This window comes from Vombatus ursinus, unplaced genomic scaffold, assembly GCF_900497805.2.
Source record: "Vombatus ursinus unplaced genomic scaffold, bare-nosed wombat genome assembly UNPS02014830.1, whole genome shotgun sequence".
NCBI classification, from domain to species: Eukaryota; Metazoa; Chordata; class Mammalia; order Diprotodontia; family Vombatidae; genus Vombatus; species Vombatus ursinus.
Window position 1 is genome coordinate 23060359 of NW_020954608.1, and position 5899 is coordinate 23066257.

At 38.1% G+C, this 5899-nt stretch overlaps 1 protein-coding gene across 2 annotated transcripts in view; it reads right to left on the minus strand.

The window, feature by feature from the left end:
- The window catches only part of SEMA3A (semaphorin 3A), a 596670-nt gene that overhangs the window by 432515 nt on the left and 158256 nt on the right, over positions 1-5899 (minus strand). The window contains exon 1 of one of the 2 annotated variants that reach the window (XM_027838693.1): positions 1308-1369. The exons of the other annotated variant lie outside the window; for it this stretch is intronic. The gene's annotated coding sequence lies outside the window, so the exon portion shown is untranslated. Of the gene's footprint in view, positions 1-1307; positions 1370-5899 lie in introns of those variants that run through there. 2 annotated transcript variants of the gene reach the window in all.

A 5899-nucleotide genomic window follows, 5' to 3' on the forward strand; every position in this document is an offset into this window, starting at 1 on the left:
CTTTCTTTCTTTCTTTCTTTCTTTCTTTCTTTCTTCCTTCCTTCTCTTTCTTTCCCAGGATGAAGTTTCACTCATGGACCACATCCCAGTGATGATTGGCATAGAAGCTTGATCTGCTCTATTTCCAAGCTTATCTGATTCGTCCTTCCTTAGACTGCCTGGTGATTTCACCCCCCCATCCCAGGGGGGTTCACCATATTGATATCAGATTTAGTGTGTACTCCTGATGAGTTTTAGCCCTACCTCAGCTTAGAACTCTGCACTCAAGTGATCCACTATCTATAGCCTCCTTCAATAGGGAACAACAAGCATACACCACCACAGGCAATAAAATTTATTCTGTTAGTGATATGAAGGACTGATTAACTTACTCCCCTCCCACTCCGTATCCCTATCTTGCCTAAATTAGAACCTTATTTTCCATTCATGGGTCCAATTCTACTATGCCAGAAGCTTTGATCTGCTCTGTTTCCAATTTAGGGTAGTTCACCCCTCCTTAGGCAACCATGTCGTCTCCCCTGCCCCTTCAGAGCTTGCCATATTAATGCTGAAGTTAGTGTGGACACCTAATTGCCTCTGCTCATTGCAGAATGCTCAAGATCAAACTATCAGCCAACCTCAGCATCCCTGGTAGCTGAGAATGTAGATGTGTACCACCATGCCCCACTCATATATACTTTGAATGAAATTAGTGGGATGATCATATAATCTATATTTTTCTGCTGGAGTTAGTGCAGTCGTACATCCTATGCAAACTGAAAATATGGGGAAAACAAGTCCTCTAAAATAAAGCACCAGTTTTACAAAAAATAGGTAATATTTAAAGCCAGGGCATCTGACTCCAAAACCAGCACAAGGCTGCTTCTCTCAGAATAGAGCAAAAAAAGTGTCCATACAGTAATTCTATCCTTCTTCAAGTGAGCTCTGCTCTAAATGTTCTTCAGAAAATGGGGAAGGTTGAATACAACCAACTCACTTGCACAAAAAACAAAAACAAAAAACAAACAAACAAAAGAAATGGATCCATAACATCATTTCTTTACCTAGACTTCTTGAAGTTGCATTTTCACTTGTCTGGATTATGATTTCCCTGGACAACTAAAACAGTCATATTTTTACAAATATAATAATCAGTATAGCAAAAACCCAGGGCTAAGTACATAATAGATGCTTCATCCTTACTTGTTGACTGAGCATTCTATTTAATTATATTTTTCAATATTTTAAGGACTGAATTATTATTTACAAACTTGCACCAAGTCAAAATGATATTTAAGTATACATCTGTATTTTTTTAAATTCCTTACCTTCTGCCACAACAAATACTTAATTTCTGAGTGCTTTTTTCTTCAATCCAAATGCATAGTTTCAGTATCTTAAAAAAAAGAGAGAGATTCCTAATGAATATAAATATTCAACCAGATGCTTTCAAATGACCTAGGTAACTATTTTTAATAAAAAAAATACAATGCAGGTAAAAGACAGCAATTGCTAGAGGAACCCATCAGCTTTGACACTGACTCTATAAACTATCTGCACTGCTCATCAAATTTGAAGGCTATTGAATGGACTCATTATTTAGGCTGAGATTGAGAAGATATAATAGCAGTGTCAATCAGTGATTTGTAAATTAGTTAAAACACTAACAATCTAAACTAATAATATTAAAAACCATGAGATCATTATTATTTTTTTTAAAAATTGCTGATAAAAGAAATACTAACATAACAGTTAATGACAAATTTCACACTGAATCGCAGGACCTCACATTTCAGAGTTCCCTTGAATAAAAGAGGGGAAATCTCCACAAATATCAAGTAAGGCAAGGCTATTTTCTTTTTTTTTTTAACACAAGCTCAATTGTTCAAAATTCTCAATGGATAATAAATGCTTTGAAAAGGGTACTTCAAATTATTTCTTTTAATAGGCTTTTGTTAAACTAAATTATAGGCTTTTTCTTCCCCCTACACACCTAAGTATCAACACCATTTGTAAGACTCAATGTGATAGTGTGGAAGAGAATAGATTGTTGTAAATGAAAGCCTAAAAAAAAAGACAAATTCACCCATATGAGAAAAAAGTGTTTATAATTTAGTGGAACAAAAGGTTACTTTGAGATTAATAAGGCAAAAGGATGAAGGGAAATTATTTCAGATCAAGTATAATACCTGAGTTAATGCTATCAATCAGTTATTATTATTATTACCTGTATTTATGACATGTGGAGGAGAGAGCCATTATGGTACAGTGCTTTGGTCTCTTAGCTTTTCATAAATAGCACACCCCATCAGTAAAAAGGGGGAAATGTACCCCACAAATGTTTACTTGCTTATTTGTCATTTATGTACAAGTACTTCTATACATTAGAAAACTTACATGAAAAGTAGAAATTAGAAAAAGGATGAGATGAAATCTTATTTAATTTTAGAGATTATGTTGTTGTTGTTTGTTCTTCATTCCCAAAGAGGACTGTGACATCAGAAGGTGATGCCATGCCTTGCAAATGAATTGGATTTAAGTGAGGAAGGTCTATGCAAAGTCACCAGCCTCACTCTCCTCTGGAGCAATCTGGGTCCAGTGGCAAGATAAAGATCAGGACTATTGGAGATGCCCCCTCCCCCCATTAGAGATCATAGGTTGCCACTAGAATAACGACTAGAATGACTTTGCCACTAGAGTGGCATTGTCAAACATTTACCATGGTTCTTTTACATTTTTGGTAAATTTTATATTTTGGAGATGAGGAAAATCTTAGGTACAATGAATATGGGAAGAGGAGCCCAGTCAAAGCATTGTATCAGATAACTAAGCTGATGAGAAAGTCATTATTGGAATCCCACAATATTGAACATGAGAAGCAAGAGGTAGAAAGGTGTTCATTCAACCCCTCTTTACATACTGGTTAAGTTTACATTTTAACAAAACAACTTGGAAGTACCAAACCACCAAGCAAATTTATTATGCAGGGCCTTGTATCTTTCTATATATTCTAAAAATAGCCTGATCCAAATCTCTGCCCTAAAACCTCAATCCCCATTACCATCCATGCTGCCAGAAAACTGTGCAGTATTGGGTGGTAACCTTTGAAAGCTGACAGGAGCTCAAAAGATGAGGGTCCAAGAGCCCACCTTAACATTAAAGAGAATGTGTGTTTTACCTCTTCAGTAAGAATTTTCTTGCCTCCTCTCAGGCTTTACTGAGTAGAAAGTAGGACCACAAAATTAATCAGAACTAATATCAATCAGAAAACATTTATCAAATGCTTATTAAGTACCACGTACTCTGTCAAGAGTCAGAAAACCAAGGTCATAAGTGAAACAGTCCTTGCTTCCAAGGAGCATACATTCTTGGGGTGGGGGTGGGGAAGGCAAACTGCTAGTCTGGGTAAGACAAACCAGTCTGAGTAAATAGTGAAAGAACATTATCTGTGGAGTCAAAGGCCTGAATCTGGGCCCCAGTAAACCCAAAGAAAGCCTGTGGAGCTGAGTCACTGGCAGCATTGGCAGTTTCCAGATTTCTCAGCCCACAGTCCCCAGAGAAAACTTAGAAGGTCAGTGACAGGGGTCTGTAGGAACTGGGTGAGAGAAGCCAATACATTCCCAGCTCCAGCAAATCACAAGCAGGCCATGAAAGTGAGTGAATTGGCAGCAGCAGTGGCTCAGCTCACTGATGGAACGTTTGCAAGTCACCTATTTTGACTTCCAGAGCCAAGATGGCAGAGTAACCAGTAAGTCACTCTCACCTTCCCTTATTGAGTTTGAAAAACCCAGAGAATTTTGCCCCAGGAAAAATCCTGGAATAGTAGAGCCAGCAGAAAGACAAGGTACAGCAGTGTTATAGCTTGGGAGGCTAGGGGGATTAACAAGAAAGATCCGTCTTGCTGTGGCTAAAGGGGACCATTACGGGATGGGAGGTGTCCAGGCAAGCCAGGGGCAAGCCCCACATCAGTAAAACAGTGGGAGATTCTGAGGCCCAGGGCCGTGGAGCAGGCAAGTGCCAACGCCAGGCACACACCACCTACCACCACCAACTCCAGTTCAGCTCCAGGTAAACTACCAGATGCTACAGCTCCAGCTGCCAACCACTGAGGCTCCAGCACACAAAACTAGAAACCATGCCCCTAGCCCCCACCATAAAAACCCTGGGACAATGCTCCCTGTGCCCCAGAAGCATAGACCAAATTTAAAAGCAAGAAAAAAGGCAAACAACATAAGCAAGAAGCAACAAAGAAAAATAATGACCATAAAGAAGTACCTTGGTGGAGGGGAAAATCAAAACACAAATTCAGGAGAGGATAATATTGTCCTCTCATCCCACATCGGAAAGCTCAAAGGGAAATATGAACTGGACTCAAACCCAAAAAGCCTTCTTGGAAGAAATCAGGAAGTATTTTAAAAGTCAAATAAGAGAGGTAGAAGAAAAATTTAACAATTTATTTAAAAATACAATTGACAAAATGGAAATAGTACACTGAAGAAAACAGCTTCTTAAAAGTAGAATTGACCAAATGGAAAAGGCAGTACAAAAGTTAACTGAAGAAAACAATTCATTAAAAATTAGAATTGGGCAGTGGAAGCTAATGACTCTATGAGACATTAAGAATCAGTCAAACAAAATCAAAAGATTGAAAAAAATAGAAGAAAACATAAAATATGTCACTGGAAAAACAGCTGACCTGGAAAACAGATCCAGGAGAGATAATTTAAAAATTATTGGTCTACCTGAAAGCTATGATCAAAAAAAAAAAAGCCTGGACAGCATCTTTCAAGAAATCATTCCCTGAGGTCCTAGGACCCGAGGGTAAAATAGTCATTGAAAGAATCCACTAATCATTGACTAAAAGAATCCCAGATTGAAAATGCCAAGGAATATTGCAGCCAAATTCCAAAATTCTCAAGTCAAGGAGAAAATACTGCAAGCATCCAGAAAAAGAAACAATTCAAATAGACTGGAAGCACAGTCAGTATTATGTAGGACCTTGCAGCCTCTACATTAAAAGATTGGAGGGCTTGGAATATGATATTCCACAAAGCAAAGAAGTTGGGATTACAACCAAGGATCAATGAAATTGATCATAATCAATGATCATACCCAATGAAATTGAGCATAATCTTTCAGGGGAGAAGATGGGCATTCAATGAAATAGGGGACTTCTAGACTTTCCTGATGAAAAGACCAGAACTTAATGGACAATTTGGTCCTCAAATACAAGACTCAATAGAGGCATAAAAAGATAAACAGGAAAGGAAAAAAAAAAACCAAACATGTTATTCATTAAGGGCAAACTGTTTACATCCCTACATGTGAAGATGATACTTATAACTCTTGAGAACTGTATCTTTATCATGATATTTAGAAGAGATATACATAGACAGCGGGGGTGGGTTTAAGTTGACTTTGATGTGATGATAAAATACTTAATTAGGTAGTGAAAAGGGATTGTAATGGAAGAAGAGGAAAGGAGGAGGCAGAAAAGGTTAAATTATGTCACATGAAGAGGCACAAAGACATATTACAGTACAGGAAAAGAAGGGAGATGAGCATTGTTTGAACTTTATTCTCTTCAGATTTGCTCAAGGAGGAAATAACATACTCAGGTATAGAAATCTAACTTATTCTATAGGCAGTAGGAGGGGAAAGGGGAAAGAAGAGGGAGGGTGGGGATAGAAGGGAGGGAAGAAATAGTAAGGGAAAAGGGAAAAAAAAAGGAGGGAACTGATAGAAGGGAGGGCAGATTGAGGGAGGTGGTGGTCAAAAGCAAAGGCCTGAGTCTGAATAACATTTCTGTTGCATATTAACTATGTGTATGGGCAAATCATTTAACATTCCTGGACTTCAGTTTCCTCATTTCTTGTGTGTGTGTGTGTGTGTGTGTGTGTGTGTGTGTGTGTGTGTGTGT